This window comes from Euprymna scolopes, chromosome 45 (genome assembly GCF_053919585.1).
Source record: "Euprymna scolopes isolate OS-2025 chromosome 45, ASM5391958v1, whole genome shotgun sequence".
Classification (NCBI taxonomy): domain Eukaryota; kingdom Metazoa; phylum Mollusca; class Cephalopoda; order Sepiida; family Sepiolidae; genus Euprymna; species Euprymna scolopes.
In genome coordinates, this window is record NC_136526.1 from 11,204,809 (window position 1) to 11,230,957 (window position 26,149).

The window sequence follows — 26,149 nt, forward strand, 5'->3', positions numbered from 1 at the left end:
AAAAAGTAATTGTATAAAAAAATAATTTTATCAAATAAATAATTTTATATCAAATAAATAATTTTATATCAAATAAATAATTTTATAAAAAATAATTTTATAAAATAAATAATTTTATAAAATAAATAATTTTATGAAAAAAAGTAATTTTATAAAAAAAAATTTTATCAAATAAATATTTTTATCAAATAAATAATTTTATCAAATAAATAATTTTATGAAATAAATAGTTTTATTAAATAAATAATTTTATAAAAATAATTTTATAAAATAAATAATTTTATGAAATAAATAGCTTTATCAAATAAATAGTTTTATCAAATAAATAATTTTATCAAATAAATAATTTTATCAAATAAATAATTTTATCAAATGAATAGTTTTATTAAATAAATAATTTTATAAAAATAACTTTATAAAATAAATAATTTTATAAAATAAATAATTTTATGAAAAAAAATAGTTTTATCAAATAAATAATTTTATCAAATAAATAGTTTTATCAAATAAATAATTTTATAAAATAAATAGTTTTATCAAATAAATAGTTTTATAAAATAAATAATTTTATAAAATGAATAATTTTATCAAATAGATAATTTTATCAAATAAGTAGTTTTATCAAATAAATAATTTTATAAAATAAATAGTTTTATAAAATCAGCAGTAGGCTCTCTACAATGTTGTCAATTTAGTCATTGCGGGTGAGGCATATAACACTTCCTCCCGGTGCACGGAGATGGGTCCCCGACTAGAGCAGACAATCAATCAATTTGATTGAAAAATGGGTGATTTTATCGATTTCGATGACAATAAAATATGGAAGTATAAAATAGTCGTTGAGCATCCTTCGGGTATGTTTTACTATACACATAGATTCGAAAAAGTGGTCAACAAAATAAATTGAATTGAAATGGAACACGTACATAAAGTCTGTTGCCAAGGTCGCTAGGAAAATTATGGGATCCTTCTACCGCTCCAGAAGATATCTCCCTGCTAATGCAATTCTCTATCTATATAAAAGCCAAGTACGTCCCAGAATAGAGTACTATTGCCACATCTGGATAGGAGCTGCTAAAAAAACACTCTATCCTGCCTTGACAGAGTACAAAATAGACTACATAGCTTAGTGGGGAATGCCCTTTTCTTTTCCCTGCAACCTTTCTCCCACAGAAGAGACGTTGCGAGCCTGTTTTTGTTTCGTTATTTTTTGTTTTCGTTATTTCCATGGCAAGTACTCGTCCGAGCTCCAATCTCTGGTCCCCTCCTCACCAGTCTTTCACGATGAACACCAGTCTAGCTGAAACCAGTGTCAATAATTTCCCCCACTCTTTATCTGTGCCAAAATCAAAACGTAGATTCCATCAACAAAGCTTCTTTCTTAGAACTGCATGCCTGTGGAACTCTGTTCCGTTTGCCTGTTTCCCACCTGACTTCAACTTGTATGTCTTCAAGTCCAACATAAACAAATTCCTGATGAACCGCCCCCTTACGTAAGACACTTTATCAAATATCCAATACTAACGATTACTACGATACTATTCCATTGATTACTGTACACACAATAACCCTTATCCCCGAGTGGCTTCCGGGCCTTGATAAATGGTGACCTCGATGTCAAAAAAAAAATTATTAGGATTCGTAAAATCTTATTATTTGAAATGAAATAAATAGCATTTAAATAAACTTTAAAACACCAACAAATGCTGCAAGTGAGTTGCAAAGTAACTTTTATAGCCACTGGTAACATTTATTTGTTGTATATTTTATTTTTGGACCACTTTTTCGAACCTATGTGTATAGTCAAAACAAACCCTATCATTTAATCCCGGGAAACGTCGTATCTCCCTGCTAGTACAACGTAAAGAGGTTCCGGATAGCAACCATTAAGAACGCCTTCTATTCCGTAACACACTCTTTAACTCGAAAGTAATCTTCAAGCCGTTAAGAAGTCTATTAGAAAGTCATTTCTTGACTTCAATGACCGTCTCAAAGCAAAAAAAAAAAAAAAAAATAGTCAAACAGACAGCGCATGCGCACACACGAACATTGTGTTGGCCTGTGTCAATGCGAGCGTTGACAGATGGCCTCCTTTTTGAAATGTGGATAACGCATGTGATATCTTTCAGTTGGAAATGAACAGAGCATCGTTTCAATGGGACCAGAGACCCAGGAGGACGTTTCAATTGGACGAGAGACGAGGAAGAGAGGCGTTTTAACCAGTATTACACAAAAGCCCTTCTCATTCGAAACCGACCCAACGCACCCTTGCCTGATGAAGCCACACTTCATTAGCGGTCATGCACATACACATACAAATATTATTCACACACGCACACACACACACACACACACACACACACACACACACACACACACACACACACACACACATATATATATATATATATATATATATATATATATATATATATATATATATATATATTTAATGAGCACAAAAACTACATTATTTATTATAGGCACCGCCAAAACTGGGGGGGCAGGTCAGTACTTTTTGACGGACCGTCTTTTTAAAAATCTACCAAAAATCAGGTAATTATCCGATCAATACGAAATTTTCAGCGATTATTAGGAGAAGAATGAACTTTATAACAGTGTACTTATTTTTCATAAACGATATTTATATATTTTTTTTTTTTTTGCTTACAAACCCCCCCTTGTTTTGAAGTGGTAACAAATATGCTTAAAATAATCATCTGAGACTGAAATCAACATATTGTGTTGTAAGGGACAGAATTATAGATTCAAAAAAAAAAAAAAAAAAAAAAAAATTGTTTGCATACCTTATTTTGACGTCTGAATATCAGAACTTCGATTGTGTTTAATTATCCCGCTTTTGAGTTTTGAAGTGTGAAATTCAGTGAATATGTTAAGTAAAATAATTAATTTAAGTTAAGCAAAACAAAAAAAAATTTTTTTTTAATATTTATACGAAAAAAGCTATTTTAAAATTTTTGATAAATAAATTAACAATTTTTTTTTAGCGAGCCGAATAATGCATGACCATTATTAAACAGGGCATGCTTTGAATAATCGATACCAAAAAAAAAATTCGATAAATATTGTGCCCTTTCTGTTAAAAATAGCATCTTTTTTTTCGATCCCGTTTGAAAACGTCTGCCGCCTTTGACTATGGTGGACCAAACGCGCTGAAATAATTTTTTTTTATTCTGCTTTAAATTGCCCCCCCCCATTTTGGGGAGTCTGGCCCCCACACACATACACATTAAAAACCAAACGCATACAAATGGTCACCCATCTGGTACTGGCCAGCCTCAGCTTAATAATACATTGAAATTTTCGTCACTGAAAAATAAGTTTTTTTTGGCCTGTTTGGTCTTCCATAGTTTGCTTTTTATCAGACGAAAACGTAAACAGAGTCGATCTGAACTCTACGTCAACGCGAATATCTGGTTACCTATATGAATAAGTGGAATTATTTGAAATTCAGGTACTTATATTATAATATTTTTGCATAGTCTCTTAGAAAATCACCCTAAATCTTAGTTAGACGATAAATAAATTAATTAATTATTTCAAAAACCCTTTTTTTTAAATATTTAAGTACGTTTTTTGTGCAAGACAAAAAATGTCAATTGTTAACTTTTTGGGAAAATTTAACATTTAAAATTGAATTAAAAATAGTAGAAAAAGTTTTACATTATTCTGTTTTCTATATGATAAAATTCAGGGTTTTATCTTTCTGGAAAAAAAAAAGTTACTCAGAAATAATGGATTTTAATAAACGTAATTTCGTTTTAAAAAACAACAACAACTTGATTTTGCGGCCATTTTTGGCGGTGCCTAATTTATTAAGTTCATAAAGTCCACTAAGAACAGTGGTCTGAATTAGGACGTATATTCGCTTCCCTCTCTCCATGAACACTCCCCCCCCCCCGGTGTTTACGTGTGACATTAATGTGCGTTCTCATAAACAATATAATTGTAGTATGCTACGGAACCATACGACGATTCCCTCTCCCTTTTACCCTTTCTCGCACTGTCGTGAAATAGTGTCGTAATTGTTCCTTGTAGAAACAAGGAAACACGTTTGACTATAGCTAAACAAACACCTCATAGGCATTTAAAATTGTCGTAGACTTGAAAATTCACTATGTTATTATTGGGCCTATGGCACTTTCCAGTGTTTTGACTCTCTAGTATATATCCGACACAATTAGACAGTTAATCAATCGAGGACCACATCACTCTATAAAATTAGATTCTTGACCTTTGGGACCAGATCAAAGTGTAATATCTGTTCTTCAGATGCTGCACATCCTTACGAACTTTGAACACTTTAGTTTGTTTTTTGCTTTCGTTAAATTTGTTTGTTCTTTTGTTTTTTAATAAACGACTGAGAAATTAATCATTTAAAATTTAAACCAATATTGTTTGTCTGGTTCCTTCTCGCCACCATACGCTTATTCCTAATATAACAGGATTATAAGGTGAAATTGCCATATGGCAGGGCCTAAGCAATATTAAAAATTAGTAATAAATGTTCTTTGGGTCAAGATCAAAGTGTAGTATCTGTTCTTCAGATGCTGCACTTCAATTTCTTCTTTTCTGTCAGTGGAGGAGAAATCCTTCACGAATGAGACACTTTTTATTTTTGTTCCTTTCCTCCACATTAAAAAAACGACCCTGGTGTCTAACTCTGTCCTGTGGGGGACATTGTAAATAAGAACAGAATACAGTACAGTATATAATACACATGTATATAATCAAATAACATTATAAATAACATATAATACACATGTATATAATCAAATAACATTATAAATAATATATAATACACATGTATATAATCAAATAACATTATAAATAACATATAATACACATGTATATAATCAAATAACATTATAAATAATATATAATACACATGTATATAATCAAATAACATTATAAATAACACCGCAAGGCGGGGCAAATACTGATAGCAGGGGCTGGAAAAACATTGTATCCCACAGCGTAACTTGAAAAAAGAAAAAACGTATCCCGGAGTTCTACTATATAGATAACTGGCTGTACCCTGCCACGCGTTGCTGTGGCTCAATTTGGTGTAATGTAAAAAAAAAAGAGAAAATGCATGTTTCTTATATTCTTAGTACAACAATTCACTCCAAAAAGTGAAAAAAAAAAAAAAAGGCGAAAATGTTTAAACATGGTACTCTTGCAGAATTGGATCCGGATCCTCGGGAGTTTCCGTCCAGCATGGCTTGGACTCGACCAACAATCACTTTTTGCCAAAATATTTGAGTCCATAAATCCTTTTGGTCTCTTTTTGAGCAAAAAAAAAGCGGCCAATTTTTTTAACTTTCACTCCTATTATGACCCTTTAACATTTATTGTTTTCGGCTCAAATTAAGCTATTAAACTAGATCTATGTCCAAGGAACCTATATTTAAATTTCAAGTGTTTAGACCTAAAATTGGCGGAGAAGTTTGGTAGAGTTCTCAAAGGTGAAATCGTTGAACTTTGACCACTTAACAGCCAAATTTCTGGCCGAAAATGGTTTACAAAGATTTTCCTAAATCTTAGTACCCTGTATATGAAATTTCGAGTCTGTAGACTGAAAATTGACAGAGTTATTGCGTTGGAAAATGTACACAGACACACACGCAGACACACATACAGACACGTTCACTTATATATATAAGTATATATATGAAAAATGCCGTTGTGGAATTTCCACAGATCCTGCTAGTTCATAGAAAAGAGTGAGATTAACAACATCACGTCTGTGTGTGAGAGAAAGAGCAAGAAAAAGAAAGGGTGGAGCCAACCAGGTTACATATACGATTCTACACTTTATCAAGACTTCTCAAATGAATAAGATTCGACAGTTCTAATATGACAACGATACCCCATAAATGTTTTGATGGTGGATCTGTTGAGATAGAGAATAGCCTCAGATGTGAGTTAATTTCAAATTATGGATTATTCGTACACCGAAAAAAGAGAGATTGTACCTAGTAATTCACTCCCGTTTGTCTGTTTGTCTGTTCCTTTGGTCGTACTTTTCTCAATGACCACGCCTTGCCTTGGATTTTTTTTTGGGGGGGAGGGGGGAATTTTGCACAAACATTAGTGATGGTGAAAGTAAAATTTTTCGGGATAACTCTGGTTGCCCTCCTATGGGGCCATTATAAGGGCAAAATTGTCCCCAAATCGTTCGTTCATTCGTTTGTTCGCACTTTTCTCAATAATCACGCCTTGGATTTTTCGGAATTTTTGTACAAACATTAGTTATGGTGAAAGTAAATTTTTGCCAAAACGGATTTTCTGGGATAACTGCGGTTGCCCCCCTTGAAGGCGTAATAGGGGTAAAATTTTCGTAAACCGTTCATCTGTTAATGAACCTAGAAATTCACTCCCGTTCGTCTGTTCGTCTGTTCATTTTTCCGCACTTTTCTCTATAATCACGCCTTGAATTTTGTTGGAAATTTTGCACAAACATTAGTCATGGTGAAAATAAATTTTGGCTAGAACATATTTTCCGGGGTAACGCTGGTTGCCCCCTACGAGGTCATTATATAAGGATAAAATTGCCTCAAAATCGTTCATCCATATATTTGTTCACACTTTTTTCAATAACCATGCCTTGGATTTTTTTTAATTTTGCACAAACATTAGTCATGGTGATAGTAATTTTTTTTCTCGTAGAGGGGAAGCCTGCATGCTCGGCTTGTTAAAGGAATTAAAATCACCAAAACTAAAATATATATTTAGCATTACGTTTCTGATTTTTTTTTTTTTTTTTTTGTATGAGGGTAAATTATTCGTACTGTTTGGATTTTTTGGACAACTGTTCTCATCTTGAGAGTCATTTTTACAGCGTTTGCGTCGATGTAACCTCCGACCTTCTTTTGGTGAATCTTGTCGATCTCGGTAATCTTTCTCCCGAATTCCGGAAACCTTTCTGTTGAACTCTAGAAATATGCGCGGAAATTTCGAAGAGAGGCCTTTATTTAATCCACGAGGGTAGCATGCTCTCGTTCCGTCAACCACAACTGGGCAGAAATCGAAAGTAATTTGTAGTTGTATTTTTGAGTGTCGCCCGCACCGAGAATTGAACCTTGAACCCACCTTCAGAAATGTGTAATTTTACAACAGCCTTTTACCAAGTGCTCTATCCACTACGCAACGTTTGTAGCTTCCGTGCGTATTCCAGAGTTCAGCAGTGTAACAGAGCTCGGACGCGCGTATGGCGGATGTATGCAAATTAGATACGTGAGTGACGTCACAGCCGTAACGAGAAGTCACGCGAGCCGGGAGAATGAGGAATAAAGTTCTTTTCTTGAAAACCTGAAACAGCGAGTTGAATTTCTTTCCCACTTTGTCTCCTTTGCGACTGAGTCTACAACGTGTTGGGTGCCGAGTGTCTACAGGTTAGCATGTGTATAAACCGTGCACTACAACAGAAAGATTCCCAAGTTCGACAAAAAGATTGCCTAGTCGAACAAGGTACACTTGCGGAAGGTCGGAGGTTACATCGACCGAAACGCAATGAGAACAGTAGTCCGAGAAATCAAAATAGTACGTATACGTTAACATTTTTTTTTTTATTATTATTAAAAATATATAAGTGAAAAAAAAAAGCCTTGAGTTAGCAAACGTCGATTAACTCAGCTTTGGTATATAATATAACAAATAAACTCATACGAGCTTTTAAAAAAAAAAAAAAAGAAAGAAAGAAAGAAAAAGAAAAAAAAAACTAATTTTCTTTAAATAACTTCTTTTAAAAAATCCCAGCCGCAACATGATCTTCCCCCAAACTCATAATATGACGTTTGACCATCTTTCCAAATCTCTCTCTCTCTCTCTCTCTCTCTCTCTCTTTACATTTAGATAGATATGTGTGTGCATGTATGCATATATATATGTGTGTGTGTGTGTGTGTGTGTGTGTGTGTGTGTGTGTGTGTGTGTGTGTGTCTGTGTGTGTGTGTAGAAATATATGTATGTAAAAATATATGTATATATGTGTGTGTGTGTGTGTAGAAATATATGTATGTAAAAATATATGTATATATGTGTGTGTGTGTGTGTGTAGAAATGTATATATATGTGTGTGTGTGTGTGTGTGCGTGTGTAGATATATATACGGGTGTGCGTGTGTGAAAAATATATGTATATCTGTATGTAAATATATGTATATGTGTGTGTGTAGAAATATATATATATATCTATACATATATATATATATGCGCGCGTGTGTGTAGAAATATATATATATATATATATATATATATATATATATATATATATATATATATATATATATATATATATGCGCGCGTGTGTGTAAAAAATATATCTATATGTATATATATATGTGTGTGTAGAAATATATACGGGTGTGCGTGTGTGAAAAATATATGTATATCTGTATATATATATATATATATATATATATATATATATATATATATATATATATATATGTATATGTGTGTGTGTGTGTGTGTGTGTGTGTGTGTGTGTAGAAAGATATGTGTGTAAAAATTATATGTATATATATATGTGTGTATGTGTCTGTAGAAATATATGTGTGTGTATGTGTGTAGAAATATAAATATGTGTAGAAATCGATATATATATAAATATATATATGTGTGTGTGTGTAGGAAAAAAAAAAATATATATATATATATATATATATATATATATATATATATATATATATATATATATCCCCTTGACACAGACTAAGTATAATCAAAACAAAGAAGTCGCTTATAACTTGTTTTTTCTTCTGTTTTGCGTTTTGAAAGGATATGTTATACTCGAAGAGGGATTTGTTTTGAAGAGAGGATCGCGACGAATACAGGGCGCAGTCTATGTTTGCTTAGTGGTGGGACCACACGTGGATGGTAAAGCCAGCTGTTCAGGGTAGCGAGAAGCAGAAAGGGTATGTAGGGGGGGAGGGAGAAGGGTAGAATGTTAAAAACAAAAACAAAACAAAAAAATGGAAAATATATGTCTAAACAAATCGAGGCAAATTGAGAAAGTTTGGGGGCATAGAGTCAATAGCGCTTCTTCAAAAGAAGGCGAGAAGCAGTCAATTAACTGTATAAGAGATATTGAGTATTATCTTCCATTATTATTATTATTGTTATTGTTATTGTTATTATTATTATTATTATTATTATTATTATTATTATTATTATTGTTATTATTATTATTATTATTATTATTATTATTATTATTGTTATTATTATTATAACTAATATTAATATCGGGCATTACGAACTGGAACAAATACACTAAGGACATTGCAAAGGCTGCCTCTGAATAAGGTGGGCTCCCTCTATCGTGCTAGAAAACTTCTCACGCTTGAAAGTATCCTGTATCTCTAAAGGGCCACCATTCGCCCATGCATCTGGGCAGGTGCATCTCTTGGGCCGCGACAAAAAAAAAAAAAAAAAAAATCTCTAATCTAATAAATCCCGCACTGTCAACTAAGCTCCAACCCCTGTGCCATCGCCGCAATGTTGCATCTCTGTGCTTGTTTTACAAGTATTTTAATAGAGTTGTGCTCTGATGAACTCGTTGCACTTGTGCCCCTCGACATACCGTACTTTGGGGTAATTGCACCAACTGGCGAAAAGTGCTCTTTTTGGCAACTACGCATATAAAGAGCACTTTTTTTTTTAGTTGGCGCAATTACCCCCGGATTTGGCGCAATTGCCCCAAAGTGCGGTACAAAGTCGCTTAGCAACAAAATCACACCTCTTCACTGTTCTGTTCCCTAAATGCCAGAAAGCTTTCTACTCTAATAGTTTCTTCCCTCGAACATCTAGACTTTGGAATTCTTTCCTGCTTCTTGTTTCCCTGGCTGTACTGATATGCAGAAGTTTAAATGTAACATAAACAAATATCTTGTTAATCTTTCCTGTGCATGGTAGCCCCTTACATCCAAGTGGCGATAGGCTCTGTTAGGGTTGAACGTGAGTAATATATATATATATATATATATATATATATATATATATATATATATATATATATATATATATATATATATACTAGCAGTTAAGCCCGGATTTGCTCGGGCTCTATTTATGATTCATAACTTTATGCGCATATGTATATATATATATTTAAAAGTTTGACTAATGTCCAGGTAACCTATATCTAAAATTTTAAGTGTTTAGACCCAAAATTGCTGGAGGAGTTTGGTAGAGCCTGCAATGGTGAACTCTTTTAACTTTGACATCTTGGCAGCCAAATTTTCGCCCAAAAACTGATTAAAAAGCTTGCTGCATGTCTGAATACCCTCTATGTAAAATTTCAAATGTTTACACGCAAAATTGGCTGAATAGTTTGCTAGAGACCGCAAACGTTAAATCTTTTGAACTTTGACTCCTTGGCAGCCAAATTTTCAGCCAAAACCGATTTAAAAGCTTGCCCTCTGCCTGAATGCACTTTATGTAAAATTTCAAGTGTTTAAACCAAAAATTGGCTGAGTAATTTTTAGTAAAGATCGCAGGGGTCATTTTTCTTTTTTTTAATTGACCCCAATTTTAACCCCTTAACTTTTATTGTTTGGGGCTCAAATAAAATTAAAAAGTTTGGCTCATGTTCATCTAAAATTTCAAGTGTTTCGACCCAAAATTGGCGGAGGAGTTTGGTAGAGTTTTCAACGGTCAAATCGTTGAACTTTGGCCGCTTGGGCGCTTGACAGCCACAATTCTGGTCGAAGCCAAAACAACGCATTGTAACAAAATAAATAGACATTTATTTTGTTTGGTGGAATTTATGTTAAAGATTATAAATATATTCCGAAGGAAAACTTCATCTTCAGTATGTATAATTACAGATTGGAGCGACAAAGACAAAGACAAATAGAGCCTTATCGTGAGACATTAAACGATCACGTAGAAAGCTACAGTTTTATGAGATGATAGCATCAATGAAATATGTGTGTACGTGCGTGCGCCTGTAACGGATGAGACGGAAAGGGGAAGGGTTGAACGAAGTAATTTTTAAAATTGAACATAAACCTGCGCGAGCGCACACACGCGCGCGCGTGCGCGCGTCTGGAATGCAGACTACATCGTTTCCAGAAATTTGTTGTTAAATTTCTACGATGTGAATCCCCGAAGACAATCGTTTAGAATGGTTGCATAAACTACACATTACATCAGACGTAGACACGCACTACGTTTAATATATATATATATATATATATATATATATATATATATATATATATATATATATATAGAGAGAGAGAGAGAGAGAGAGAGAGAGAGAGAGAGAGATTAGTATTGACTGAAGAGAGCTTGATATGGGTATCTGAAACGGTCCTAATTATTGGGTTTGAAACCGACGGTACCAATAACTTGTCTCATCTAAAAAAATTTGTAAACAAAATATAAATAATACGCTGTTATTTTCAGATTTCCCTTATAATTGAGCACTCTGCGGGATTTCTTTTTCCAAAAAAAATAACATATATGTGTGTGTGTGTGTGTGTGTGTGTGTGTGTGTGTGTGTGTGTGTGTGTGTGTGTGTGTGTGTGTGTGTGTGTGTGTGTGTTTTATTATTATTTTCAACCTCAGGTGTATTAACTTAATTGAGATGATCATCTTTAGTTAAGTATTACGTGTAATTATATCCATGCGGATATTCTACACGATTTAGACTCGCCTAATATTTTCATAAAAAGTTTATAGTAAGCGCAAACCTCTTTCTATATATATTTATGTACGCGTATATATATATATTTGTTTAAAAAATTTTGCCTACCAAACTTCTCTGTCAGTTTTTGTCTACAGGTATGAAACTTTATATATAGGGTATTGGAACCTATGCGAAACTTTATATTTGAGTTTTAGCCGGGGAAAATTGATGCAAAAATGTGAAAATTACAAAAATGAAATTTGTCAGGTGAAGGTCGAACGACTGCATTACGAATATGCATGCGTAACGTAATAGCTATTGATTCATGTTTTAATTGTTAGCATTGCAGTAAACATGTCTTCATAGCTCAGCCATTAATGTCAAAGGAAAAAATAACGCTGTAGCTAAACGTTTTAGGTTCGATTCTCGATTATGGAGAACGAGTCTTTTTTTTTTTTTTTTTAATTTTTAAATCATTACTATATATCGGGTCCAATATAATATAATAATAAATACGAAATCTGCATTAATCAAAATATCATATTTAAGCGTATTTTACGACTGGGCACCGCCGGGGTGCCTGCTAGTATATATATATATACACACACACAGAGGATGAGCCCCCCAAAAAACAGAGGACATTCAATTGTTTTTCTGAGCAAAAAAGGCCAAAGACCCTAGTGTTTTGATGTGATGTTTTGAATATAATAAACTAGTTATGACCAAAGTTTCATTTCTTTCGAACAAAACACTAAGAAACGGGGCCTAATTAGAGTTGGGGGTCCCCGTTTTTTCGGGGTCACCCTATGTATATATATATATATATATATATATATATATATATATATATATATATATATATATATATATACATATATATATATGTATATATATATATATATATACACACACACACACAATATCAAAGAAAAAGAAAACGATAACAACAACAATCGCTCCTGACGACGATCGGATAGAAAGCGATTTAGAAGAATATGGATGAACAACAACTTTTGGGCGCCATTTTATGCAACATACCACTTGAAATTAAAAAAAAAGACCGCTCGGCGAATGAAAATGTATCTAGAAAAGTCGGAAAAAAGAATAACTGTCGCGTTCAATCAGACGCGCTTGAATAATGATATACTGCCAATATATGGATACTAGAAAGCTGATCGGCTAACTAAATCCTCAATAGAAGAGGACCATATAAAAACGATAAACAACCACAGAATTCACGCATAAGCCTGAGGAATCCTAGAGTGGATGAAACGCCGAATATTCAGTGTAGATTAATCGCCATATATATTTTATAAATTACTAACTAGCTCTACCTACGTATTGAGCACTTTTGAAGTAAATACTTAAAGTTTACGCATAAATTTACACTTTCGTATATTAATTTTATGTGAGTAAATGAAGTAGTTATATATATATATATATATATATATATATATATAGAGAGAGAGAGAGAGAGAGAGAGAGAGAGAGACTGACAGACAGACAGACAGAGACAGACAGACAGAAAAACAGACAGAGATAGACAAACAGATATGACTCTATAATTGCCAAAGCTGCCGCGAAATAAAGGAGACTCTCTCTACCGTGCTAGAAAATTGCTTACTCATGAGAGTATTCTGTACCTCTAGAAAGTCACGATTCACCTATGCAGAGAGTAGTGATACCATAGTTGGGCTGGTGCATCTGTTACTAGTTACTCACGTCTATACAGGGTTAAAACAGAGTTAAAAAAAAAAGTGTTGCCAGCTTAATAAGTCGCGCACTGTCAACCAAACTTCAACCTCCACGAAATATTGCATTCCCGTGCCTATGTTACGACTGTAAAGTGCTCCGACTAACTCCAAGCACGTGTACTAGCTCCAAGCACTTGTAAATACCGCGACTAACCCGTCAAGCAGCAAAGTCCCACCCCTTGATGCCGGAAAGACTTCTACTAAAATAGTTTCTTGCCTGGAACTGCCAGACTTTGGAAGTCCCTTCCTGGTTACTGCTTCCCTGGCTGTACTGACATGCAGAAGTTCAAGTGTACTGTGAATAGGCATTTTACTGCTCAACTCTTGTTTGGGATGAATTAGCATTAAATAATACACACACACACACACACACACACACACACACACACATATATATATATATATATATATATATATATATATATATATATATATATATATATATATATATATATATATATATATATATATTCTAGCAGTTCAGCCCGGCTTTGTATATGTACTGTTCATAAGTTTATGTGCATATGTATATATATATATTAAAAAGTTTGACTCATGGTCCAGGTAACCTACATCTTAAATTTCATGTGTTTAGACCTAAAATTAGCGGAGGAGTTTGGTAGAGTCTGCGAAGGTCAACTCTTTCAACTTTGGCTTCTTCAAAATCTGATTAAGAAGCTTGCTGCATGTCTGAATACCCTTTATGTAAAATTTCAGATGTTTGGACATAAAATTGGCTGAATAGTTTGCTAGAGACCGTAAAGGTAAAATCTTTATAACTTTGACCCCTTAATAGCTTAAATTTTCGGCCAAACCCGATTAAAAAACTTTCCCTGTGTCTGAATACCCTTTATGTAAAATATTAAATGTTTAGACCAAAAATTGGCTAAGTAATTTGGTAGAGACCGCAGAGGTTAATTATTTTAACTTTGACCCCAATTTTGACCTCTTAACATTTATTCTGTTGGGCTCAAATCAAATTAAAGAGCTAGATCCATGTCCAAGTAACCTACATCTAAAATTTCAAGTATTTAGACCCAAAATTAGAGAAGGAGTTTTGTAGAGTTTTCAAAGATCAAATCGTTGACCTTTGACCCCTTGACCCCACAAATCTGTCCGAAAACCGATTAAAAAGATTTTTCTAAATCTCAATGTCCTTTTGCCAAATTTCGAGTCTGTAGACTGAAAATTGGCAGAGTAGTTTGGTAGGGGGTGTACACACACAGACAGACAATTTTACTTTTATAGATATATAGATATAGATATAGATACATATATTGAACACTCTGCTGAATTTGGATGTGTGTGTGTTTATTTTCAACCTCAGATGTATTAACTTAATTGAGATGATCATCTTTAGTTAACTATTACGTGTAATATATATATATATATATATATATATATATATATATATATATATATATATATATATATATATATGAAGGTGTAGCTACATATTTATGCTTATGTAAAACAAATATATATTATATTTTGCCCTACTTCGGTATTGAGCACTCTTGCATTAACCTCGTTGAAACTTCATTGGATGGTTTATTTCTGAAAATGTTAACCTTGAATTGTGTGTGTGTGTGTGTGTGTGTGTGTGTGTGTGTGTGTGTGTGTGTGTGTGTGTGCTGCATTACGCAGAGTAATTGAGGCTCTGTAAAAATAAAAGGCAATGCTCTATGCCTCTGGAATAGAACTCACCCATTGCCTGAACAATAACAGATGAATTAACTGTGTGGACTTGACTTTGTCCAACTAATGATCGTGACTAACGTCGCATGAAACTATTAGTAACGGTGGCAGATCATCATCCCTTTGCGTCAGTTATAGGTTAAAATACACACAGACACACACACACACACACATACACATACATACATGATAATGATTGCAACGTCTTGTCAGACGAGTGCCACTCCCTCAGACACTTAATGAGCCCAAAAATGACTTCCATCGCCACAGGACCATTTTAATAGACAAATGCCTAAGGGAGTATCTATACACAGATGATGTCAGAGTCTTAGCTTTATACGACAGCTAAGTCTCGGTCTCGGTTTTAAATATTGAGATCCAGCAACAAGCAAGAGCAAGATAGCCAGCAACAAGTTAAACTGCAGACCAGCTTAATGCGGGTACTGGTCTCCCGCTTTATGTTTTTTTAAGTCGGAGATTTGCTTCTCCTAGAAAGGTTGTCTTCACCAAGGTTTACGGGAGCCCTCTCCACCCCCAACACACATACATACACACAAACACACATGGTGCTAGTTGGCCGTTGACCCCGCAAAACGGTTCATTCGTACCTTACATACATACATACATACATACATACATACATACGTACACATATGTATCTGTGTGCGTGCGAGCGCAACCTCTTTCCCATAGAAGAGACGTTGCGAGCCTGTCTCTGCTTTATCGTTATTTTCATGGCAAGTGCTCGTCTGGGCTCTAATCTATGGACACCTCCCCCTCGATAAAATAAGACACTCGTCTAGTTGAAACCACTATCAATAATCCCCCCCCCACTCTTTATCTGTGACTAAACCTAAACATAGATTCCATGAACAAAGCTTCTTTCTTAGAACTGCTCGCCTTTGGAGCTCTCTTCCTTTTCTCTGCTTTCCAACTGACTACAATATGGTTGTCTTCAAGTCCAATGTAAACAAGTTCTTGATGAGCCGTTCCCTTTAAGTAATCCAATTTACCAAATTTCCACTACTAATGATTACTATGATATTGCCCTATTGATTACTGTACACTCAGAATCCCTTATCTTCGAGTGGCCTCCGGACCTTGATAAGTGGTGACTCCTTTATAAGAAAAAAGAAATATATTGAGGTAACTGCCAAGGCTGCTGCGATGAAGGTGGGTTCTCTCTACCGTGCTAAAAGGCTACTCACACCTGAGTGTATCCTGTATCTCTACAAGGCCATGGTTTGCCCATGCATGGAGTATTGTTCCTATTTACAATGCCTCCCAACGAGGACAGAGTTAGACACCAGGGTCGTTTTTTAACGTGGAGAAAAGGAATAAAAATAAAAATTGTCTCAGTCGTGAAGGATTTCTCCTCCACTGAGAACAAGAAATTGAAGTGCAGCATCTGAAGAACAGATACTACACTTTGAGGTATTTATTTGCTCCCCCACTGACCAAATTAGGCACAAGGCCGATTTTTAATGTGGAGAGAAGGGGAGAGGGGAGGGAAAAAGGGACCAGCTCCCGATGGGTGGGAAATGGGAGCTGGATAGTGACAACTGGTATGAAGGGTTGCCCCTACATTGACCAAGGTCTTATATGTGGGGTTGGTATTTATTTGCTCCCCCGCTGAGCAAATTAGGCACAAGGCTGATTTTTAATGTGAGCAGTGAAGGAAAAATGGGAACCAGCTCCCCGGGGAGTAGGGGAGCTGGATAGTGACAATTGTATGAAGGGTTGTCCCTACATTGACCAAGGTCTTATATGTAGGCTTGCCCCCACATATGATCTTTGCTTGCAGTATCTGCCGGAACAGATACTACACTTTTTATTTATTTGCTTCCCCACTGAGCAAATTAGGCAGGAGGCCGTTTTTTAATGTGGAGATAGGAGGAAGGGGGAGGGAAAGGGGGGATCCAGCTCCCGAGAGGTGGGAAGTGGGAGCTGGATTAGAAACTGTTGGTATGAAGGGTTGCCCCTTCAGTGACCAAGGTCAGAATATGTGGGGTTACCCCCACATATGGTCTTTGCTAATCATAGCTGGTCTTTGCTAGTCATAGCTTGCAGCATCTGTCGGAACAGATACTACACTGATCTTGGCCAAAAGGCCAAGTGCATGGAGCATTGTTGCCACATTTGGGCTGGTGCATCTACCGCTAGTCTCTCCCTCTTAGACAGGGTTCAAAGAAGAATCTCCAACTTAATAGGTCCTGAACAATCAACTGAACTCCAACCTCTGTCGATCGCTGAAACGTGGCATCTTTGTGCTTGTCTTACAAGTATTTCAATAGCAATTGCTTTTATGAACTCTGAGCACTATTGTTCGATAATTAACATTGTTAAACGTTAATTAGCTATTATCGATCTGTCTGTCTATCTATTTATCTATCTATTCAATGATATTCTTAAAATAGTTTATACTTCGGAGTTATCTATTGTTTATAGAATAAAGTGTAGCAATGGGTTTTAGCTGAGGATGTTTATATAAATTAGCTAGGTTAAATATAAACAAAATGACCTTGGGCAGGCATACGTGGAAAGGTAGCACGTCGAGAGACGTGTGCTTTTTGAATGATGACGTAACAGAATAGAGGTCAATAGGTCGAGAAGTTTAGTCAGTCGAAGAATTTGAGCTTGATCACGGAAGTGAAGAGACGTGCTTCAAGTCAGGAAGCGAGGCAGTGAAGAACAAGCATGTAGACACGAAATGCAGACGCATTTGAGACAGCTGAAATAAATTTATATTTTAAAAATATAAAGTGTTGTCCTGTGATTTCACACAAGAGGGAAGAATATAACAATATCTCACCCACTATACAACACAGAACTGTTTTGGTGCCGTTTGGAGAATAATATATATTCTATTTTAATTCCCCCTTGTCCATTCGTCCGTTCGTCCGTTCGTCTGTCCGCAATTTCTCAATAACTACACCTTGGAATTTTTCGTAAAATTTTGCACAAACATTAAACATGATATGAGTAAAAATGTGACAGAACGAATTTTCCGAGGAAACTCCGGTTGCCCCCCTAGGGGTGCCTTTCGGGTTAAAATGACTAAAATTTACACCTTGGATTTTTATAAAACTTTCTGAAAAGTTGTAACTAACTGATTTCTATATATTTTTTTTGTGTGTCTATACTTCACGATAACTCTTGGGTGTGCCCCAGGGGCTCTTTTAGGGCTAATAAAAACTCCATTTTTTTTAGACTATTTTACCATATTTGTCCAAAATATTCTGTGTATGTCTATTTAGCAGTTTTGCATGGTGTTGAACTCAATTTTAAATATATTAAGGCCTCGGGGACTTTTGGCGCTAAATGGGGGAGAAGAGCAAATGGTGGACTTAGTCATTTCTTTTTCTGCATGGTGCAGAACTCAAATTTACATGTGTTAAGGCCTAAAACTGCGCCGTTTGTTCATTTTCACCAGGATTTGACGTCTCCTAGGGGACTTTGGGGGCTAAATGAGGGGGGAGGTGCTTCACTTGTTGGAAAACAATTAATCGCTGAGTCTATTTGCTTTCATGAATTCACAGCACAAATTTATTTTAGGAATCATCATTAAGCACGGTTTCAAGGATTTAAAAAGAAAAAAAAACAGAATATAAACTCATGGCTCCCCAGCAGTGTTGATAAAACACCATCGTCCTTCCACACAAGAACAAATATGTTCCGGATATTTTATCTAAATTTTTGGTCCAGATTAATTCAACTCAAATGTATGCATGTAAACATGTTATATTCATGTAATAAAAAGATGTCTTCCTTACCTGTGTCATACACCCTGGTCTCGAAAAGGAAAGACGACATGATTCCATTTCCGTTCGATGAAAACCGGCTTTCTTTTCGTGTTTCAGACCATCTACTAGTTGGCCAGTTGTGTACAAATCCCAAAAGCGATAGGAGCCTTCTATCATATCTGAGAGTGACACAATGTTCACCGACCGAGATCGGAGATGCGCCGTTGTACAACTCATGCTCTCTACCGATCCAAGTTATGACAACAAGACCATCGCCAGCATCCTCGAAATGCGCTGCTGGAGTGCCACGAACTGGGCACTTTTCTACAGGGGAGGGGGTCGCTTTTTTCGCCGATATTTTCGAAAGCCATCCTCTCCTTTCGATTGTCTAGCCTTAATTAAAACCTACGTCACTTCCGGTTTGGCGGTGGTCGTAACAGCAAACAGGTTTTTCCCCCGTTCTTTTCCTCCTTTGCGGTACGAGTTCGAGCCTGCCTTCCTACTACCACTTTTTGGGGGGTTTTGCTCAGCATACACCTCCAAACACCAGGACAACGCCGGACATCTATGCTAGTATATATATATATATATATATATATATATATATATATATATATATATATATATATATATATATATATATATATATATAGTCTTATTTATAGTATTTCGAATTTTAGTGGGTTTATATAATTGAAAATTCGGTAATCGTTCACATACCAATAAGTTTTAAGTCAAAATGAGATGACTTAAACTGTAAGCTACAAAATTATCATATTTCATAATTGGGCATTCATATATTGTTTTAACAAAATCAAGACACCAAGGAATAGATTGATAACAACAGATAGTGTATTCCATCGTTAGTTACAATTGTTTCAAGACTATTCGGACAAATTCAAACATTATGTCGTTTGAAAATTTTCACAAGAACAGACGTATTTAATAAAAAAAAAAAAACACTTTAACAATGAACAGTATGAAATCCATCTTACTTATAAGGAAAAACATGAAAAAGTATTTTTCCTACAATATATATATATATATAAGGATATCTTTTATTATATATATATATATATATATATATATATATATATATATATATATATATATATATATATATAAGGATAAAATTCACACTTTAAAACAAAACATTGTGGACACAGGATGCAAAACAGAAAGAAAAGATAAGGTAATATATTATTTCTTTCTGTGTTTAATTGTTTTTCTTTTTTGTTTTTCCGTACGCATACACACACTTTAAATATATGTGCGCGCGCATGTGTACGCGTGCGCATGTGTGTGTGCGTATATATACGTACACACGCACACACACACACACAAATATATATATATATATATATATATATATATATAATGTTAAAAACGTATGCTTCTAGGATAGTGATTTAATATTTAATAATAACAATTAACAATAAAAATATTACATACAAAAAGTAACATCGTTTTTCATGCTTCAAAAACCCTCATAACCTTTAAATCACTATATATATATATATATATATATATATATATATATATATATATATATATATATATATATATATAGTGCAAAATTTTGTTGAAAATTCAAAGACTCACGTTTTCTTTTTTATAACCTTTGTTTATTTCCTGAATTTTTCCATTAATCGGTTTCATTGATGAGTAGGCAATTTTACGATTTATGTTTCCATAAAAATATCCTATCCTCAAAAGGTATATTTTTAACATGCTGGACATCGTATTCGGGTAAAAGGATTTCTAAAGCCATGCTTCCTTACTTCCTCCATCTTTTGGTACATATATATATATATATATATATATATATATATATATATATATATATATATATATATATATATATATATATATATATATATGGGGGGTGTATATATGTGTGTGTATATATATGTGTATATATATATATATATATATATATATATATATATATATATATATGATTATTTCATTTAATCACATAAATTAATATATGAAAATATAATTTCATGCGTAAAGTTTTAGTATTTACTTCAACAGTGCTCAATACATACCCAGGGCAAGGTAATGATTGAACGAAAAAGTCATTATTCCAAAGTTCATGATGCTGACCATCTTACAATTTATTCCTTTAATTCAGTTGACATTTACAATTCCGTATCTGTTTCGTAGCGCAAAATCAATCACTTAATTGTTATATCAATCAGTGAATCTATTTTGTCCTTAACTCTTCAGAAGAAATAGCAACAATCAATCCATCAAAACGAAACACAATGATTAAAAAATTGAAAATTGGAAATGAAGTTGTAAATACCTTTCCATTATGCCATTTTGAACTTTGGAATATAGACTTCTGTCATTCATCATGTTGCTCTATAATTACATTGAGCTTATTAAACAAGGGTTGTTTTTTTTTTGTTTTTTGTTTTACACAGTGGTCACCACTTATCAAGGCGCGGAAGCCACTCAGGGATAAGGGTTATTGCAAGTACATTACGTTAGTGTGGAGATTTGATGAAGTGTTTACTTAAGGGGGCGGTTCATAAGGAATTTGTTAACGTTGGACTTGAACACATCCAAGTTGTAGTCAGGTGGGAAGCAGGCAGACGGAACAGAGTTCCACAGTCGTGCACTTCTAAGAAAGAAGCTTTGTTCATGGAATCCACGTTTTGATTTAGGCACAGATAAAGAGTGGGGGAAATTTTTCACAGTGGATTCAGCTAGACGGGTGTTTTTCGTGAATGATTGGCGAGAGGGGACCAGAGATTGGAGTTCAGACGAGCACCTGCCATGGAAATAACGATAAAACAAGGATAGGCTCGCAACGTCTCTTCTGTGGGAGAGAGATCGCAGGGTAGAGAAAAGGGCATCCCCTACTAAGCCACGAAGTCTATTTTGTACTCTGTCAAGGCAGGATAGGCTGTTTTTAGCAGCTCCTGCCCAGATATGGCAGCAGTATTCCATCCTTGGACGTACTTGGTATATATTATAAGGAAATAATAATGAGAATACTTCCACACAAATATATATAAATCTTAAAATCCATCCTAGATAGAGCAAAACGGAGACTTATTGAATCTGCTTTAATTTCAAACATTAACACCATCAAACAAAGAAAAGGATTTTATAATGTAACCCCAATCATAGTTAATATAATAATAAATGAACAAAACATCAATTTAGATCCTGGTTGATAAATATATATATATATATATTAGTAAAAACCTGAAGAGAGTGCTCAATACTATTGCAGAGCAAATATGTGTTTTATTTTTTTATTACCGTTTTATCTGTTTGATTAAGCATGTTTCGGATGTTGGATACATGGTCCAACATCCGAAACATATGTAACCAAAACATGGTCCAACATCCGAAACATATGTAACCAAACAGATAAAACGGTAAGAAAAAAAATAAAACACATATTTGCTCTGCAATAGTATTGATCACTCTCTTCAGGTTTTCATTAATTACCAGTCTTGATATATATATATATATATATATATATATATATATATATATATATATATATATAATTAAAAAGTAGATAAATAAGTACTTACCTAATTCCTATTTTCTGTTTTAGCCATCCGACATTCCAAATTTTAAAAAATTTTTTTAAAGTATTTCTTTTCGCTTTTTAACTGAAAATACTTTTTACTTCAGTTACTGGTTATTTTAATACTTAAATGTTCGGTTTTTTTTTTTTGTGTTTTTGTTTTGTTTTGTTTTTTTTGTATTAGTGTGTGTGTGTGTGTGTGTGTGTGTGTGTGTGTGTGTGTGTGTGTGTGTGTGTGTGTGTGTGTGTGTGTGAGAGAGAGAGAGAGAATTAAACTCGATTAATCTATATGAAAATAAATAATACGCGTCTTTTGTGGACTTGTTTCTAAACGAATAGGTATATGGCGATATCTCTTGGAATTTATATTTCTTTTTTTTATATATATATATATACGACCACGGCTTTTTTATTTATATTTCACGGGCGTTTCCGTTTATATCTCTCTTTAAAACTCGGTGGAACACGTGGCTCGCACAGTTCCCGTAATATATAAATTCAGTCGTTTTCTTTCCGTATATACATAGTAGTATATACATACATTATATTTAAATTGTAGACGAAGTTTTGTTAATGTATACTCCGTTGTTTTGTTTCGTTTCTGGAGCTGTTTTTATTATTATTATGATTGTTTTTTAATGGCTTGATGACGTTTTTTTCCTCACTGCTAAAAAATGTGTCCACGACGAAGCGGATTTTTCGGGGATTCGTTGTATTGTTGCGACGCGTGTGCCTGCCTGCGCTGCTTTTCGCGAGTTGCTTGCACGCGCACTGGCTTCGGTGCGCGTTTGCTACTGCGAGCGAGAATGTGTGCGCTAATTCGGTGCGCGTGTGCCGGGTCCGTGGGTGGGTGGGAACTTGTACTGTCTACCCTACCATCACCCCCTCCCCCCCCCGATCTCTGCGATACTCCCGGATCACTGCATTGATTACAGGGAATACGGGGAAATATCATCCAGGTTAGGAGGGGGAATATGAAAAATGGTCTCTTAGATCTTCTGTTTCTTTTTATGAAGTTTTTATATATATATATATATATATATATATATATATATATATATATATATATATATATATATAAAAGTTTGATTTAAGTGTGAAAAATAATGTCACGTAAATGCTTTTACAGGGTGGAACGATAAAATTTACACCTTAGAAAAGACATGATCCCATTTCCGTTTGATGAAAACCGGTTTTATTTTTTATTTTTTTATTTATTTTTCAGGCAATCTTCTAGTTGGCCAGTTGTGTACAAATCCCAAGTCTAAAATTGACACAATGTTCACCGAGCCAGATCGGAGATGCGCCGTTGTACAACTCATGCTCTCTACGGATTCAACTTATGACAACAGGACCATTGCCAGCACCCTCAAAATGCAAATCCGGACGGTACAACGCTTGAAGGCACAGATCAACGCATCGAACGGCCCACGTTTATAGTCTTTGGTGTGGTTTCAAGTGAGGGCCACATCATGCTGCCTCACATCTTCGAAATCGGCTTAAAAATCAACACAAAAGTCTGCCTGGATTATTTGAAGAGTGTGGTGACCTCTTCGTGCAATTAGGTGGCTACTGGCACCGGCCCACAAGTCCACAGACCCAGATTTGGTTTCAAGAGTGCTACGACTTTGTACCTTTCTCTTACTGCCCCCTCCTCCCCGACCTTAAGCCGCTGGACTACTTCGTTTGATCATACGTCGAGAACATCACCAACATGACCTCCCACAATGCCAAAGCTAGTCTGATCGCCACCATCCGCCGAGTATTCGCTGAGCTCATGCCGGCGCTTGTGGAAAAGGCATGTTTTCAGCTCCAGGCTCGTATTGAGGTAGTGATTGAGGCTGAAGGTGGCTACATTGAATAGATGTCAGGAAATTATAACTGTAAGTTGAAATTTACAATCAAAATTTATTGTTTCAACTTATAGTTTTGATTTTCTTTCTCTTACTTTCTATTGTGTACTGAGCTTTTTAATTCGGCTGGGATTAAATTTTCTATGTATAAATACTGGTATTTATATTAGATTGAAGTTTACCATTGAGTATATCAGGTAAACACTACATCCTTTTGGTTTCATTAATATATATATATATATATATATATATATATATATATATATATATATATATATATATATATATATATATATATATATATATATTTGGGGGTTTTTCAAGTCGGTTTCTATTTAGCCCATAGTTGGGACCCTAATAGGTACTACCACTCCGGGTCAGTAATGGCAAGTAAAGGGGGGGGCTCCACACTCCCCAAAGCCCGCAAGCTGGGGGCTCACCATCGGAAATAGTTTAAGGTCATATTTAGGACCGCTAGTGTGTGTGTGTGTGTGTGTGTGTGTGTGTGTGTGTGTGTGTGTGTGTGTGTGTGTGTGTGTGTGAGTTTAGTGGTTAAATTTAAATTCTGAAAATCAAAATATAGACACATATATTCAAGTAAAGGATTTATTGTTTGACAAAAGGAATATATGGAAGGGTTATATTAATTTCCTTAATCCATGGACTTTCAATAATGGCTCATATCATCAGAGGAAATGAAATGCGGTTAGCAAAATGTTCAGCTGTGAAAAGGCACGTATTTTGCTTTTCAGCACAAATATTGAAAATAGTTTTTTGGGTGGTGAATGATAGTTATATGAAAATAATTATTGGAAAAGGGAATTTCATACAACCTGGGAAGTCCATTATTGGCAGGTGTATAATATCCTCCGGGGTTTTATTTCCAAGTAGGCAGAATATTGGTCGAGGGGAGAAGGCAGTAATCCCATATAACAAAAATGTGTAGTTGCTCATTATTGATTCTCCGAAACGTATATGGGGCGCCCGTATTCGTTGGTGTGTTGAATGCGTTTTGCTATATGTAATCCAAATTCTTTTTTAGGTGTTGGCACAGAATATCAGATATTGGATGAATATACCAATCCATTGCATATATTCCCGTGGGTTATGGAATTATACATGCATGTCTATGGTGCAATGAACTTCGAAAATCAATGGTTCTTGTTTAAATAACTAAATAATACTATCAATAATATATATATATATATATATATATAGCCAGTAGAGTTTAGTTTCCTAGAAGTACATCCAAGTACAACATGTGTCTACCAAAGAGTGCTCAATGAGTGAAAAGAGCAGGTATATTAAATTTATTAAATTTATTTATTTATTTATTTCATCAATGTTTGTATATGCCTTGATAGAGTTCAAAATAGACTTCGTATCCTCGTAGGAGACGTCCTTTTCTCTTCCCTGCAACCTCTATCTCACAGAAGAGATGTTGCGAGTTTGTCTCTGCTTTATCGTTATTTTCATGAAAAGTGTTCGACTGAGCTCCAATCTATGGTCTCCCCTCGCCAAACTTTCACAAGAAACACTTGTCTAGCTGAAAACACTATCAATAATTTCCCCCACTCTTAATCTGTGCCTAAACCTAAACGTAGATTCCATGAACAAAGCTTCTTTTTTTAGAACTGCACGTCTATGGAATTGTCTTCCGTTTTCCTGCTTTCCGGCTGACTACAATATGGTTGCCTTCAAGTCTAACGTAAATAAGTTCTTGATGAGCCGTTCCATATAAGTTAACAAATTTTACCGAATTGATTACTATATTGACCAATTTCTACTGTACACGCTTTAACCCTTATCCTCGAGTGGCCTCTTGGCCTTGATAATGTGGTGATGCCTGTGTAAAAATACTTTCACTACACCGATGAAGACTGAAGGA

At 34.7% G+C, this 26,149-nt stretch overlaps 1 protein-coding gene across 1 annotated transcript in view; it reads right to left on the reverse strand.

Moving 5' to 3' along the window:
- The window catches only part of LOC145269247 (orexin receptor type 2-like), a 468,223-nt gene extending 445,015 nt beyond the window's left edge, over window positions 1-23,208 (reverse strand). The window contains exon 1 of the mRNA XM_080124870.1: window positions 22,413-23,208. The gene's annotated coding sequence lies outside the window, so the exon portion shown is untranslated. The remainder of the gene's footprint in view (window positions 1-22,412) is intronic.
- Between the last annotated feature and the right edge of the window lie 2,941 nt (window positions 23,209-26,149).